The sequence below is a fragment of the Oryctolagus cuniculus genome, chromosome 7, assembly GCF_964237555.1.
Source record: "Oryctolagus cuniculus chromosome 7, mOryCun1.1, whole genome shotgun sequence".
Classification (NCBI taxonomy): Eukaryota; Metazoa; Chordata; class Mammalia; order Lagomorpha; family Leporidae; genus Oryctolagus; species Oryctolagus cuniculus.
Genome location: NC_091438.1, coordinates 58,809,353 through 58,826,708, shown reverse-complemented (window position 1 = coordinate 58,826,708; position 17,356 = coordinate 58,809,353). Strand labels below are relative to the sequence as shown.

Here is a 17,356-nt window from a genome sequence, read left to right as displayed (position 1 = left end):
AAATTAGCATCAAAGATCAATCAGAAACCTCACAGACTGCAGAGCAGGGAGAGCCTTGTAGGTATGTGGTACTATAGATGGTTCTACATCTGAAAAATCTTCCTTATAAACTTTGCAAAACCACCACATGAGGGGCTGGCGCTGTGTTGTGGTGGTTGAAGTAGCCGCCTGCAATGTCAGCATCCCAGATGGGCACGGGTTCAAGTCCCGGCTGCTCCACTTCCTATCCAGCTCTCTGCTATGACCTGGGAAAGCAGCAGCAGATGACCCAAGTGCTTGGGCCCCTGCACCTGCATGGGAGACCTGGAAGAAGTTCTTGGCTCGTGGCTTTGGATCGGCTCAGCTCAGTTCCAGCTATTGGGGCCATTTAGGGAGTGAACCAGCACATGGGAGACTCCCTTTCTCTCTCTCTGCCTCTGCTCTCTGTAACTCTGCCTTTCAAATAAATCAATAAATAAATATTTAAAAAAAAAACAGATGAAATTTAACAAACATCTCTTGTTTAGTGAGGGAATACTCAAAGGTCAAAGGTGAAACCACACCCTTAATTTAAAGAAGGTGAACATTACAGCTGATAGCTATTCTAGGACGTTTGTTGGTCCATGATAATCTTAGAGCGTTTTATTCATTTATTTTCACTTTATTTGAAAGGCAGAGAGAGAGATGTGCAGACAGACAGAGATCTTCCTTCCACTGGTTCACTTCCCCAAACAGCCCAGGTGGAGCCTAGACCAAAGCCAGTAGCCTAGAGCTCAATCTGGGTCTCCCACAAGGGTGGCAGGGACCCAAGAACTTGAGCCAGCACCTGCTATCTTCCAGGGTGCACGTTAACAGGAAGCTGGGATCAGGAGCAGAGCCAAGACTCAAATCCAGGCACTCTGACATAGGGTGCCGACATCCCAGCGGGGATCTTAATCTGTGTACCAAAGCCTGGACTAAGCGTTTGTTCCAACGCCCAGGTCACTGTGACTCCAGGGCACGCAAGTTCAAAAGTAAGATTACAGACACAAATCCAGGATTTTCAAAGGCTTACATGTTCAGTAAATAGTTAAAGAGAGATACACATATAACCCTAAAAGGAATATAGGAGGAAAATTATTTATGTATTGGTCACAGCCCTTGGTACAGTGTAAAAACATCCACTCTGACAATATTTAACCATATGAGATTTTTAAAATAGAGTTGGGACCTGCATGTTCCCAAAAATCCAAATCACAAGTTTTGTAAAACATTGTCTCAGAGTACTGGCCAAGTCCGGCAAATGCCAACACAAATTCTCCCCACTCAGGCCTCTGAGAATTCCCACAAAGTCCCAAGGAATATTAATTCAGAACCATAAATCACGATATATGTAAATAAACAACATTCCCCGAGAGAGAGCAGAAAAACACGTAAGAAAAAAATAGCCTGCTGAGAATATTAAGTTAGTCTATATAATTGTTTAAAAGTAACAGAACTGAACAAATGAGAAAAGAATAACAGATTACTGAAAATAACCAGAAGTATGTGTAAAAGAATTGAAAAGTCCTAGAAATGGGGAAAAATGTAGTAACTGAATTTAAAACTTGGTGGTCAGCTTAACTAGTAGATGGACTCAGAAGAGTTAGAAGTTTGAAAACAGAGCTAAAGAAAATATATGGCATTCAGTCTAGAGAAATAATGAAACGGAAAGTGAGAAACAGTAAGAACCATGGAAGATGAGGTCAGAGAGCCAAAGAAACTTCCCATAAAAGATTTGCACTCTTCAAAGAGGTAACGGTCTCTTCAGCAAATGGTGCTGGGAAAACTGGATACTCACACACAAAGAATGAAGTTGGACCCTTTTCCTGTACCATTTGTGAAAGCGTTCAAACTCAAAATGAATCAAAAACCTATTTAAAAAAAAAAGCTAAGACTATAAAACATAGAGGAAAAGCTTCATGGCACTGTATTTGGCACCAGTTTCTTGGATATAATCCTAAAAGCACAAGCAACAAAAGAAAAACTAGATAAACTGGACTACATCAAAACTTACAATTCTGCACCAAAGGATACTATTAACAAATTGAAATGGCAAGCCACAAAATGGGAGGAAATATTTGTGGGGTCGGTGCTGTGGCACAGTAGGTTAAGCCTCTGCCTGCAGTGCTGGCAACCCATATGGGTGCCAGTTCTAGTCCTGGCTACTTCTCTTCTGATCCAGCTCTCTGCTATGGCCTGAGAAAGCAGTAGAAGATGGCCCAGGTGCTTGCGCCCCTGACCTACGTGGGGGACCAGAAGAAGCTCCTGGCTCCTGGCTTCGGATTGGCGCGGCTCCAGTTGTTGAGGCCATTTGGGGAGTGAACCAGCAATGGAAGACCTTTCTCTCTGTCTCTCCCTCTCACTGTCTGTAACTCTATCTCTCAAAAAAATAAAATCTTTTTTTATAAAGATTTATTTTTTTTTTGAAAGTCAGAATTACAGAGAGAGAGAGAGAGAGAGAGAGAGGTCTTCCATCCGATGGTTCACTCCCCAAATGGCCACTACAGCCGGCGTGCTGCACCGATCCAAAGCCAGGAGCCAGGAGTGTCTTCCGGGTCTCCCATGTGGGTGCAGGGGCCCAAGGACTTGGGCCATCTTCCACTGCTTTCCCGCAGGCATAGCAGAGAGCTGGCCTGGAAGAGGAGCAACCAGGACTAGAACCCGGCGCCCATATGGGATGCCGGTGCCGCAGGCAGAGGATTAACATAGTGAGCCACAGCGCTGGCCCCAAATAAATAAAATCTTTTTTAAAAATTTGCGAATCATCTATCTTTAAGGAACTAATATTTGGAATATATAAGGAATTCCTGCAATTCAATAATAACAATAAAACTTGATTTTAATAAAAGGGACCAAGAACTTGAGTAGGCATTTTTCCAAAGAAGGAATACAAATACCCCACAAGAACAGGAAACAGTGCTCACCACTACTTATTAGGGTAATGCAAATCAAATCAAAACCACAGCGAGATACCATTTCATACCCATTGGGGTGACTATAAATAAAAAAAAATTTAAAGCATGGACAATAAGCTTTGGCGAGAACAGAGAATGAAGAGAAATTGGACATTTCTATATCGACTGATGTGAATGCAAAATGGTACTGCTTCTATAGAAAGTCGCATAGCATTCCCTCAAAATATTACCGATAGAAGTAGCTTATGATCCAGCATTTCCATGTCTGGACATCTGCCCAAAATAATTGAAAGTAGGGACCTAGGAGACCAGCTTTGTGGCACAGGGGGTTAAGCTGCCACATGGTTATAGTGCCAGCATCCCACATGGGTGCCGGTTCAAGTCCCAGCTGCCCCACTTCTGATCGAGCTCCCTGCTAATGTGCCTGGGAAAGCAGTAAAAGATGGCCCAAGTCCCTGGGACCCTGCTACCCCCATGGGAGACCCAGAAGAAGCTGGGTCCTGGCTCCTGGCTTCAGCTTGTTATAGCTGTTGTGGTCATCTGGGGAGTGTACCAACAGGTGGAAGATCTGTCTCTTTCTCTGTCTCTATCTCTCCCTCTCTGCAACTTTGCCTTTCAAATAAATAAATATTTTAAAAACAAGAAAAAGAAAGTGGGGACCTGAACGAATATTTGAATACCCATGTTTGTTGCAGCATTATCCACCACAGCTGAGAAGTGAAGGCAACACAAGTGCCCACCTACAAATCAATGGATAAACACCATATGTATACACATAAAATGGAATATTACTCCCCAGGAGAAAGGAAGGAAACTCTGACACACCCTGCAGCATGGATGGAACTGGAAGGAGTTACATTAAGTAAAATAAGCCAAGAATGAAAGAACCAATACTATATAATTCTTCTTATATGAAGTACTCAGAGTAGTCAGAGTCAAAGACAGAAAGGTATCTGGTGGGGAAATTGGGGATGAGGAACGGGAAGGAGGAAAAAGTTATCGTATATGTTTCACTTCTGTAAGATGAAAAAAATTCTGGAAATGGGTGGTGGTGATGGCTGCACACAATGTATTTAATGCCACTGAGCTGTACACAGAAAATGGTTAAAATGCTAAATTTCACAATTTTTTAAAGCTTGGGGGCGATAGACAATAGTTGAGAAGTTCCAGTCCAATAAGAGACACAAATATTCAATATAAGGAATCACAATGATTCCCTAATAAAAAGAATACACTCAGGGGGCCGGTGGGGTGGGTGGCATGCGGCACAGCAGGTTAAGCCTCCACCTGCAACACCAGCACTCCATATGAGCACCAGTTGTTCTACTTCCAATCCAGCTCCCTGCTATGCTAATGTGCCTGGGAAAGCAGAGAAAGATGGCCCAAGTTTCTGGGCCTCTGCACCCACATGGGAGACCCGGAGGGAGCTCCTTGCTCCTGGGTTTGGGCTGGCCCAGCCCCGGCCATTGTGGTCATTTGGGGAGTGAACCAGCAGATGGAAGATAGTTCTCTCTCTCTCTCTCTCAAGTAAGTAAAATAAATCTTGGGAAGAAGAAGAAGATGATGACACACTGGAGCAAAACCACAGATTTATGATATAAAAAAGCCAAGACTGGACAAAGCAAAATATATAACCTACAGAGGAATGATTGTTAAAATTGACCACTGATTTTTGACACCACAGTAGAAGGCAGAATAAAGAAGCTTAATTTCTTCAAAAGACTTAATGGCCCATTCTTTCCACTGGGATCTCACTCGTGGAGATCTTTCATTTAGGTTTTTTTTTTCCCCCCAGAGTGTCTTGGCTTTCCATGCCTGAAATACTCTCATGGGCATTTCAGCCGGATCCACATGCCTTAAGGGATGATTCTGAGGCCAGAGTGCTGTTAGGACATTTGCCATTCTATGGGTCTGCTGTGTATCTCACTTCCCATGTTGGATCATTCTCTCCCTTTTTGATTCTATCAGCTAGTATTTGCAGACACTAGTCTTGTTTCTGTGATCCCTTTGGTTCTAGTCCTATCATTACGATCAATTGTGAACAGAATTTGATCACTGGGACTAGTGAGATGGCATTGGTACATGCCACCTCAATGGGATTGAATTCGAATCCCCTGGTATGTTTCTAACTCTACCATTTGAGGTAAGTCAGCTTGAGCATGTCCCGAATTGCACATCTCTTCCCTCTCTTATTCCCACTCTTATATTTAACAGCGATCACTTTTCAGTTAAGTTTCAGCACTTAAGAAGAATTGTGTATTGATTACAGTATTCAACCAAAAGTATTAAGTAGAACAAACAAAAAAAAATACTAAGAGGGATAACATATTAAGCTGCTCATCGACAGTCAGGGTGAGGGCTGATCAAGTCACCGTTTCTCATAGTGTTCATGGGTCATCAAAGAGGGAGGTACCTTTCTCTGAAGGGAGGAGAGAACTTCCACTTTGACGATGGCCTTGTCTAAATATGATCAGAGTCAGTGAACTCAGGGGGCTTCCATAGCCTTGGCAGCTCATGACAAGAGCCTAGGGTGATTACTGATGCCATAAACAAGAGTGTCAATTTGTTAAGTCAACAACAGGAGTCACTGTGCACTTACTCCTCATGTAGGATCTTTGTCCTTAGTGTTCTGTACATTGAGATTTAATGCTATAACTAGTACTCAAACAGTATTTTTCACTTTATGTTTCTGTGTGGGAGCAAACTGTTGAAATCTTTACTTAATGTATGCTAAACTGATCTTCTGTATATAAAGAGAATCGAAAATGAATCTTGATGTGAATGGAAGGGGAGAGGGAGTGGATAAGGGGAGGGTTGTGGGTTGGAGGGACGTTATGGGGGGGAAGCCATTGTAATCCATATTCTGTACTTTGGAAATTTATATTCATTAAGTAAAAGTTTAAAAAAAAAGGCTTAATGGGTGCTGGTATTGTGACCTAGTGGGTTAATCCACTACCCGCACTGCTGGCATTCCATATGGGCTCTGGTTCATGTCCCAGCTGCTCCACGACCAATCCAGCTCCCTCTTAATGGACTGCGCAGGCAGCGGAGGATGGCCCAATTGCTGAGGGCCCTGCTACCCATGTCAGGGATCTGGATGAAGCTCCTGGCTCTTGGCTTTAGCCTGGCCCAGCCTGGCCCAGCCTGGGCTGTCACAGCCATCTGGGGAGTGACCCAGAGGATGTAAAATCTCTCTCTCTCACTCTCTCTCTCTCTATATATATATACATATATATGCACACACACACACACACATATATATATATATAACTCTGACTTTCAAACAAATAAATAAGAATCTTAAGAAAAAAAAAGACTGAATGAAAAACAAGTCTATCCAAAAATGTATATCTTGTTAAAAAAAAAGACTTAACAGAAATAAGGGGGAATAAAGAAAATTTCAGGTAGTCAAACACTGGAAATGTACCCACAAGCACCAAGTGAACTTTTGAATAACACATTCTGAGGGCAGATGTCGTGGCATAGATGTTAAGCCACAGCGTGGGATGCTGCATCCTGTATCAGTGCCTGAGGTTGCGTTCTGGCAACTCTACGCTGCTGGTCCAGTTTCCTGCTAATACACCTGGGATATAGCAGATGATGACCCAAGTCCCTGGGCCCCTGCCACCCACGTGGGAGATCTAGATGAAGTTGCTGGCTCCTGGCCTCTGCCTGGCCCAGCCTTATCTGTTGTGGGCATTTGGGGAGTGAAGTAGTGGATAGAAGATCTCTGTCTCTCTCTCTCTCTCTCTCTCTCTCTCTCTCTCTGTCTTGCTCTCTTTCTGCTACACTGCTTTTCAAACAAATAAATCTTTAGGAAAAAAAAACACACACACACATACACACTTTGAAAACAAGTAGAATATCAGAAAAATAGATTTGAGATGCCAGAAGATATGATAAGCAAAAGAACCGGACATATATGTAGGTAAGTCTAACAACAATTGACCCTATAAAACAATAATAAAGAGAATTTTTATGAGATAAAACAATTAAACAGAAATGTAAACTCATAGCATGAGTAAGGGAGACTGATTTGAAGTAACAACACTCTAAGCTTTTTTATATTTAGATGGGAGGAGAAACCTATTAATTAGTTTTAATCTGTATCAAGTAAATTATGCATGTAAAAATGCAGGTCTAGAATTGAACTTCCACTAAAGGGAGAAAAATGCAGTGGGGAGAGAGGCTCAATTCAAAGAAAAGCAAGAATTGAGTGGGAATAAGGAAACAGAAAAAGCAGCATAAGTAAAAATGAATCTAAAAATAACAGTAATTCCAATAAACAGACCAAACTCTGTAGGTTAAAAGTCAATATGAAAGGAATTTTTTCAAGTATTTTTTAAAACCCACTTATTTGTTGTTTATAAGGTAAATGCTTGAAACACAGAGACAATGAAAGGTTGAAACTTAAAAAAAGCTGGTGTAGCTGTACTATCAGAGGACAAAACACCACCAAAATAAATGGAATCACTACCAAATCATCAATATTTCCATTTCTCAGAAAGATATAAACTTTTTTTTTGACAGGCAGAGTGGACAGTGAGAGAGAGAGACACAGAGAAAGGTCTTCCTTTGCCGTTGGTTCACCCTCCAATGGCCGCCGCGGCTGGCGCGCTGCGGCCGGCGCACCGCGCTGATCCGATGGCAGGAGCCAGGAGCCAGGTGCTTTTCCTGGTCTCCCATGGGGTGCAGGGCCCAAGCACTTGGGCCATCCTCCACTGCACTCCCTGGCCACAGCAGAGAGCTGGCCTGGAAGAGGGGCAACCGGGACAGAATCCGGCGCCCCGACCAGGACTAGAACCCGGGGTGCCGGCGCCGCAAGGCGGAGGATTAGCCTAGTGAGCCGCGGCGCCAGCCAGATATAAACTTCTAAACTCTATGTACCTAACAACATCACTTCTAACTATATAAAGAAAAAAAAAAAAAACACCCTGGACAAAGCCACTAGTGACAGAGTCTAGAACACTTTTTTTTTTTTTTTCCCAAAGATCGATTTATTGGGGCCAGCGTTGTGGCGCAGCGAGTTAAAGCCATGGTCTGAGGCGCCGGCATCCCATATGGGCACTGGTTCTAATCCCGGCTGCTCCACTTCTGATTCAGCTCTCTGCTATGGCCTGGGAAAGCAATTGAAGATGGCCCAAGCCCTTGGGCCCCTGCACCTGCATGGGAGACCAGGAAGAAACTCCTGGCTCCTGGCTTAGGATCGGCGCAGCTCTGGCTGTTGGCAACCATCTAGAGAGTGAACCAGCAGATGGAAGACCTCTCTCTCTCTCTCCCTCTCTCTCTGTCTCCACCTCTCTCTGTAACTCTGTCTTTCAAATAAATAAAATAAATCTTTAAAAAAAAAGTTGATTTATTTATTTGAAAGTCAGCGTTACGCAGAGAGAGAAGGAGAGGCAGGGAGAGAAAGAAAGAGAGAGAGAGAGAGGTCTTCCATCTGCTGGCTCACCCCTAATTGGCCACAAGTGGCCGGAGCTGGGCAGATCCAAAGCCAGGAGCCAAGAGCTTCCTCCAGTTCTCCTACGCCGATGCAGAGGACCAAGGACTTGGGCCATCTTTGAGTGCCTTCCCAGGCCATGGCACAGAGCTGGATCGGAAGTGGAGCAGCCGGGACACAAACAGCACCCATAGGGAATCTGGTGTTGCAGCCAGGACCCAAACTGGTGCCCATATGGGATGCCAGCACTGCAGGTCTTACCCACTACGCCACAGCGCCAGCCCCTAATACACTTTTTACAGTAACCAATAGAACAGCTGACTAAAATACCAATAAGGGATTATTCAAACAACTCAATAAGCTTAAACAAATTATTATATATTTAAAAACAGCCCCAGTAAATAAAGATTATAGTTTTATAAAAATTGAGCATTTGCTTGCTAGATCATAAATTAGGTACTAATGTATTTTACATAATCAATATTATACAGACCAAATTCTCTGAACATAATATGATTTAATCACACATAAATTTTTTTTAATCATGTATTTGAAGTTTTGAATTTGAAAATGTTTAAACTAGAATGATACATAAAACTAACAATGAAAACATAAACAATATTTGTTAGATTCAACTAAATCAATATTTAGCAGGATATGTACAGTTTAATTGCCCAGATTATCGAGGGAAAAAGGCAAAAGTTAATGAGCTAGTCAACTACTTTAAGAAGTTAGAAACACAGCAATTAAAATAGATTCAAAGAGTCAGAAGGAAATAATTTTTTTTTTTAACAGGCAGAGTGGACAGTGAGAGAGAGAGACACAGAGAAAGGTCTTCCTTTGCCGTTGGTTCACCCTCCAATGGCTGCCACGGCCGGCGCGCTGCGGCCGGCGCACCGCGCTGATCTGATGGCAGGAGCCAGGAGCCAGGTGCTTTTCCTGGTCTCCCATGGGGTGCAGGGCCCAAGCACTTGGGCCATCCTCCACTGCACTCCCTGGCCACAGCAGAGAGCTGGCCTGGAAGAGGGGCAACCGGGACAGAATCCGGCGCCCCGACCAGGACTAGAACCCGGGGTGCCGGCGCCGCTAGGCGGAGGATTAGCCTAGTGAGCCGCGGCGCCGGCCAGAAGGAAATAATTTATCAGTTAATTAAGCTGATGTTTACTGGCCATGTAACGTTAGGCTTTGTAGACGTAGCAGTGACCTAAACGAGAATCTTTGTCACTAAATGTGGGAATGAGCATAATATTGGCCAAGGGATTATGTCTCCACTTCCCCAGCAAACAGCTGTGCAGCTTCGGTAAATCACTTATTCTCACTTAGCCTCCCTTTCCTTATCTAGAAAGGAGATCATAATATCTATCCTATCCATAACCATATGCTTTGGAAAAGTATAAGCATAAATATAAATATAATGAATATACAATTTATATATACAAAAGTACACATATAAAATGATTATTTTTTATATTTAAAACATCCACATTCCATTTGCTATCAATGTCTTCTTGGTCTTGGAGAAATACAATGCCAGCTTGATTTAAAATTCTCCTTTCTTTGTTGGCTAAGGCCATGAAATGGGTCTTTGTACAAAGCGGTCTCTCAGCAAATCCTTATGCTAGGAGAGGTCCATCTTGTGGCCAGTGGGTTAAGCCACCCCTGCAGTGCCAGCATCCCCCATGGGCACCAGTGCAAGACCTAGCTCCTCCAATTCTGATCCAGCTCCCTGCTAATGCACCTGGGAGAGCAGTGGAAGATGGCTCAAGTGCTTGGGCCCTGCCCCAACATGGGAGACCCAAATAGAGCTCCTGGTTTCTGGCTTCAGCCTGGCCCAGCCCTGCCCACTGCAGACATTTGGGGAGTGAACCAGCAGATGAAAGATCTCTGTCTCTGTCTGTTTGTCTGTCTCTGTGTGACTCTGCCTTTCAAATAAATAATTACATCTTTAAATATGATGCTGGGAGAGACTGGGTGCTTGGCTACCTGATGCTGCAGAATCAAAGACACAGCATAAATGACCAAATCTGCTCTCACGTGTGCCGCCTATGTCCTCGACTCTGACCAGCGTGATTCTCCCAGCTCTACAACACACTTGTCAATTGCCCTGTCCCTCACTTCAAGATCAAAGATTCTTGGTACATGAAGCACTGGGTTAAAAAATACCTCTCAGAAAATGTAAATTTTTTGATTTGGCATTCTTTCACTGAGCACTTCTTTTTTAAAAGATTTTTCATTTATTTTTAAGGCAAAATAAAAGAGAAAGAAAGAGGTATCTCCATCTGATTCACTTCCCAAATGCCTGAAACAGCCAGGGCTGGGCCAGGACAAAGCCAGAAGCCAGGGACTCCATCTGAATCTCCCACATGGGTGACAGGAACCCAAGTACTTGGGCCATCATCCACTACCTCCCAGGTGCATTATTAGGAAGCTGGATCAGAAGCCAGAGTAGCCAGGACTCCATCCCAGGACCCCCATTCAGGCTGCAGGTGTCCCAGGCAATGGCTGAACCTGCTGGGCCACAACACCTGCCCGTGCTGAGCATTTCTTAGTGCTAGGCAATAATCTAAGCAGCGGAAGCTCAGAGATGACAATTTCGTGGGCGAGGCTGATCAAGCCCCACAGCATTCTCTCGCTCTCTCGCACAAGTTTACCAGACTGGGAGTAGAACTAACAAAGAGAAGCAGGGCAGATGGAGACAGTGCTGTTTCATTTACTGTTGCCATGTTCCTAAAGCCTGCGCAGGTCTGCTGCTCCGCAGGTTCTTAACAAATACTTGCTAAGCAAATGCATACATGGGTCATGCAGATCATAATGAAAGAAGGCCCTGGTAGCAGGAACACAATTCCTGGTAAACACTGCTTGCCTTGGAGACCAAAGAAGACATATTGAATGTAGCCAGCTTCCCTCCACCCTACCAAACTCTTGCCAGGCCTCCCTCTCCTATCTCAGGACCCTTGGCCCCATTATCTCCCCTGTGCTCCCCCTGTCAGATCAGCACTGGGTCCCAGACTGGTCCAGAAGCCACATGAACAGAGCTCTGTCAGCCTCTAAACACCCATCCCATACTAGGCTGAGCTTTGCCTTGTGTACGGCGTACAAAGCTGACTTGGAAGAGGACCACACCCTCAAAGGAGAAAATGACAGGACTTCCCCTGTTCAGAGCTCCTCCCTACCCTATCGTTAATTTTAGATGGACGATCTGGTGAGCAGCTGGCTGCTATTATTAATTTCCTATCTGGCAGAGAAGCAGATTGTGAGTGTGCTGGGGGTGGGAGAGAGGGAAATAGAGGTTATGGGCTCCCTATCAAGGCCACTGTGTTCAGGTCAAAGACAGAACAGATGCTCGGGGAGTTGCATTCAATCATAGACCATAGACCGCTACTATTCTTTCCTACCACTCACTACCGCTGCAATTTCTGTGGTTTCTGCTTCTCATTGTTACAGAATTCTTTCTGAGTGGACTTGTTCTCATGTGTGGGGTGTCGGGTGTGTGTCTATATGTACATAATTTGAAAGGGACCCTGAGTTAGGTTGATTCTATCAGAAAGATGTCTTGAAATTGACTCCCTGTCTCCATCCCATGGATACACACAGTCCTCACTCAGAGCCAGCGCTCCTTGGCCTCGACATTTCCCATTCCCCCTATACACTCCCTGCACCTGCCTTTCCCACCCCATTTCTCTTCACTACTCCCAACACCTCCTTTGGCAACTGGCCATCCCCAGTTTAAAATCCACCAACAGTTTCACGTTGCCTTCTGAGTCGAGTTCTGCCTGGGATGGAATTCAAGACCCTCTACATTCTGAACTCAAATTAACTTTTTGGTCTTCTTTCCCAACAACCTACCCACCCTGAGATTCAACAGCATCCCATGAGCCTCTGCTGGTACCAGCTCCTCCCAATGAGCTTGTCTTTGCCTCCTGGAAACATGACAAAATTTGGCGACTCTTCACGTTGGCCATTTCTTCTGGGAAGTCTGTCCCGACTTCGCCATGCCTTCTCTGCCTTCCCCATATGCCACACTCCACATTACTTTGTATACCAGTAGCACAGTCAGCATTTCAGTACAGTTGTTGATGCGTCTGTCTCTACAGTCAGAGCTTGAAATCAAGAACTGTGCCTTATCTTTGACCCCTGGAACCTAGCACGGAGCCTAGCATGAGTTTAAAAATTGCTGACTATGTGAATAAATTAACTAACTAAATAAATAGGATGCTGCTCAAGCTTAGCGTTGCATAAGAGTACACCTATATTCGTGTCAAATGTTCTGAGCAAAAATCAATATGTGGTTTGGAAGTGGGGCAGAGAATTTGAAACTGGGAAATGTCCTAGAAAATGTGTCGTGCTTGCCCCAGACCTGTGTCCCACACCACACCATCGACCTTTCAGGATTAATATTGCCAATATCCCCTTGCTCTACCTAACCCTGCTGCCATATTTCTAAATGATATTTGTCAGCTGTCAAGACAATGAAACAGATTGCTTTTATATTGCTGTTCAAGTCTCTGCTTGGGTCAGCAAGCCATAAACCTTTCAATGCCTACTGGTAGGCTTGGAGACTGAAACCAGAATTGGGCTGGATTTGCTCTGCCTTCTTTGCTTTATTCCCAGTGCTCAATCATTCAAGTGTCTTGGGAAAACCAAGACTGGTGTATGTCTACCCTTGCACTGGCAACTATTGTTAAGAAGGTACAATTGGCTAGTGTCTTACGAAGGACCAGGTCCTAGCTTATGAATGTCGGACGAATTGTCTCTTAATTCTCATAGCCCTTTACAGATGATATTATTATGATGTCAATATTGTGGATGAGAAGACTAATGCTTAAAGAGATTAAGTCACCTACCCAAACTCCCACACAGCTAGTAAGTAAGCATCAAAGCCAAGCTTTAAACCCAGTACTAAATGACTCAGGAGTCTGTGCTCTCGACAACAAGATGTTTACTGTCCGTGGAGATAAGACTCATGTATGAACTAATCAGAAAACAGTATTCATTGAGATGCCAAGATGTGGATCATTAAGCCACAAATTATGGTGGTTCTCCAAAGTCAGAATGAGATTTGTTTTCCTGAAGCCTGAGGGATATTTAGAAAGAATGAACCTGAGTTTTATAATGAAACAGAAGTTACCAGAGTCCTGAGGTGTATGTAATCAATAAATTCAATGATTGAAGGTGTAGGGTGGGCAGACAAGAAAACTCATGGGAAAATGCCTCCAGAGCTAATAACTTGTGTTTGTCAAACACTTCTTGGTACACGTATATATGTCATGACATCTTCACAACATCCCTGGGAAATACAAATACAAAATACTGTTTTATAAGTGAGGACAAAGCTTTGACTAAGTAACTGGGCCTGCATCACCAGGTGATGTTGCAAAGTGATCAGCAGACAGACTCAGGCCGGGGTCTCTGCCTCCCAGCCCCTACACTGCCTTCGGTGACTCCCTACACTCTGAACTCAAGCAGCCTAGCGTCCAGTCTGGCTGCTCTTCCCAGGAGCTTCCCTACCTGGTCCCTTCTGTTCAGTAGGTCCTGCTGGAGTCTCTGCCATCAGTCCAACTGGTGCCTTTACCAACTGCCATGGAAGCTTCCAGGAGCCGCATTCCACCCCTCCCCCATCCTCCTACCTTGAGAAAATCAGGCATCCTGTAGTTCTGGGGCACAGAATTGGATGGACTCATGAAGCCTCAAGCTCCTGAAACTCATGGTTACTATTTCTCTCCTGCAGCAACGTATGCACCATAAACTGAGAAAAGCTGGTCATTGGGTGACTTTCCAAGCTATGTAGACATGGTGGAACTCTAAATGGGGTAAATGCTGAAATTTTTGGAACTTTGCTTCTGAGTATCTGGGTGTCTTTTCCCCTTCTCTTTTTATTTATTTTTTTTATTTTACTTTATTTTTTTTTATTTTTACAGGCAGAGAGGACAGTGAGAGAGAGACACAGAGAGAAAGGTCTTCCTTTGCCGTTGGTTCACCCTCCAATGGCCGCCGCGGCCGGCGAGCGAGCTGCGGCCGGCGCACTGCGCTGATCTGAAGGCAGGAGCCAGGTGCTTCTCCTGGTCTCCCATGGGGTGCAGGGCCCAAGCACTTGGGCCATCCTCCACTGCACTCCCTGGCCACAGCAGAGAGCTGGCCTGGAAGAGGGGCAACCGGGACAGAATCCGGCGCCCTGACCGGGACTAGAACCCGGTGTGCCGGCGCCGCTAGGCGGAGGATTAGCCTAGTGAGCCGCAGCGCCGGCTTTTTCCCCTTCTCTAAGTTAGTCTAACTTTCTTGCAGGCAATAAATATTGAGCACCTGTTAGGTGTTGGGGATGATGCTGAATACAGAGTATATGTCACTGAACTCTGCAGAAGTGCTCGCTGTCATGAATCTTGCATCTTGGTGGGCGGAGTCACAATAAATAAATAGCTTGCCAAATGGTGATAGGCACTCTGTGAAAAAGTTAAGGGGTAAGTTAGGGGTCTGTTTTAGAAAGGTTGACCTGAGACGGAAGCTTAATTAAGTATCAAAAGGCAATGAAAGATCAAACAAAGCCAATTGGCTCTCCAAGCCAAGGGCTTTCTGGACACAGAGAACATAGTGTGGGGCTGGCACTGTGGTATAGTGGGCTAAGCCTCTGCCTACGGTGCCTGCATCCCATATGGGCACCAGTTCCAGTCCTGACTCTTCCTCCTCCAATCCAGCTCTCTGCTATGACATGGGAAAGCAATGGAAGATGGCCCAAATGTTTAGGCCCCTGCACCCAAGTGGAAAAAGCTCCTGGTTCCTGGCTTTGAATTGGCCCAGCTCTGGCCACAGCCATATAGGGAGTGAACCAGCAGATGGAAGACCTTTCTCTCTGTTTCTCCCTCTCTCTGTCTGTAATTCTACCTCTCAAATGAAATGGTTAAAAAAAAAAAAAAAAGAAGAACATAGTGCAAAGGCCCTGAGGTTAGCTGTGGTTCAGGCTATTTAAGGAATAGGAAGGAAAGCTGTGTGGCTAGAGCAGAGTTAACAAGGGGAAGGGTGATAGGAGATAAGATCAGAGACAGTGAGGAGCTGAGCCGATCTTGTGTGCCTTGTAGGCCCATAGAGGATTGTTGCTGTTCAGGCTTGCAACCTCATCCAAACAAACCAAGAAACTGTTTTAGGCTAGAATCATTGGGCACTGACAGCAGAGATGAATAAGAACAAGCCTTCATGATCGAGAAACTCAGAGTCTAACAAAGATCAGAAGCAAATAAGCAGGCAGCTGTATCACACAGTACTAAGTACTGGGATTAGGTTAAGCCCAGAACAGTGTAGCGACGTAACAGAGGGTACTCAATGCAGTCAGAGGAGGTCCAAGAACTGCTATCCAGCAGAAGTGCTCGGCCTAGCAGTTAAGATGCCACTTGTGATGCCTGTGTTCCGTATCAGAGTGCCTGGGATGGAGTCCTTGCCATAGCTCCTGATTTCAGCTTCCTGCTGGTGTGGACCCTGGGAGGCAGCAGGTCGTAGCTCAATTGGTTGAGTCCCTGCCACCCACAGGGGAGGCCTGGATCAGGTTCCCAGCTCCCAGCTCCAGCCCGGCCGTTGCAGGCATGTGAGGAGTAAACTGGCAAGAGGGGGAGCTCTCTCTCTCTCTCTCTCTCTCGCTCTCTCTCTCTCCAAACCTGTGCTATTTAATAGGGTGGTCACTAGTTTAATGGTGTTACTAAGGGTGTGAAATGTGACCAGTCTGACTGTGGAACCAAATGTTTAAAATTAATTAATTTAAATATAAAACAGTTTTCCATTAAACACAAGCCTACCATTTTGGTAAGACTACATGTCCTTTTGCCTTTGTGTCATGTAAGATTTTGTCGTTGTTTTGTGATATTCGAGTGTTTTGTGTCTTTTTATGTGGCCACTAGAAGACTCACAGGTGTGTGTCTCGTACCTTCCTATTAGACAGCACTGCCCTAAGCCAAAGGTGGAAGAGATGGGAAGCACAGGAGGCATCTGGGCAGAGGGAGCTGCACGAGCGAGAACTCGGGTCATAGAGAGAGCTTCAAGGAATCACAAGTTACTCAGTGTGGTGAGTCCGGAAGCAAACATGGGCCAGAGGAGAGGAGAAGGAAAGGCAAACCGCAGCCAGATGTGAGGGCCTCGGGTAGAACACCACGCACTGAGCTTTCTCATGCGTAGATGAGGAGCTACTGCGGGATCCAAGCCAGGGAGCTACCTGGTCAGCTGGAACTGTTGGAAAGGTTGCTCTGGCTACTGTGTTCGGCAAGAGCTGAGCACAGCAGGAAAGAAGAAGGAGCACCAGTGAGCCCTGGCTGCAAAGACAGGAGGCGGGCGTCCAGCGGCAGTGGACGAGGGGAGTGGGCTCATGAGAGACTTTACCAAGTGCACAGGCTGGCAGCCTTAGTACTGAGCAGGAGAGCAGGGCAAGGGCGAAAGGAGGGCTTCCCATCAGCCCTGCTGCTGCAGGCCCTGGCGGGGCAGAAACCACTGCCCCACCCCCACCCCCAGAGCGGAGTGCTTGGGTGAACCACTGAGCTCCTGAAGAAACAGGGGCTCCAAGGACTGACCCAAGCGGCCATGCTTCCGCTCTCTGTAAAGATTACCAGTCAGAGACGCCGGGAAGAAAACCCCCCCGGAATCACGCTAGAGCGTCTTGTTTTGTCTTCATCACCATGAGTTTTTGGAAGTCGGTGTGTTCCCTGCTGTCAGACACCCAGCTCTTCCGCTCAAAGGATGGCTGAGTGACAAGACGATATCTCTCCAAAATAGTCTCAGGGAAGGAGCAATGTGTTTGAGGTGCTTCCCTCCCTACAGCGCACACAGGAAAGGAATATGAAATACGGGAGAAAGCCAGGCTCCATCTCAGCAGCCTGGAGGCATAGCCAGCTTATGATTTATGCAGTTGTTGGTTGTTACTTTGAGAGGGGGTGGGGAGGATCTCTTTAAGAAAAAGAATACCAAATTTTGAAGATCAAAATTACTAAACAGGTCCTCATGCAAGTGAGGCACCCTGATATTGAAGCTT

At 45.3% G+C, this 17,356-nt stretch overlaps 1 long non-coding RNA gene across 2 annotated transcripts in view; it reads right to left on the bottom strand.

The window, feature by feature from the left end:
- The window catches only part of LOC127493409 (uncharacterized), a 56,167-nt gene extending 42,164 nt beyond the window's left edge, over positions 1–14,003 (bottom strand). For both annotated transcript variants that reach the window (XR_011390530.1, XR_007923507.1), the window contains exon 1: positions 13,864–14,003. This is a non-coding gene — a long non-coding RNA (uncharacterized lncRNA). The remainder of the gene's footprint in view (positions 1–13,863) is intronic.
- Between the last annotated feature and the right edge of the window lie 3,353 nt (positions 14,004–17,356).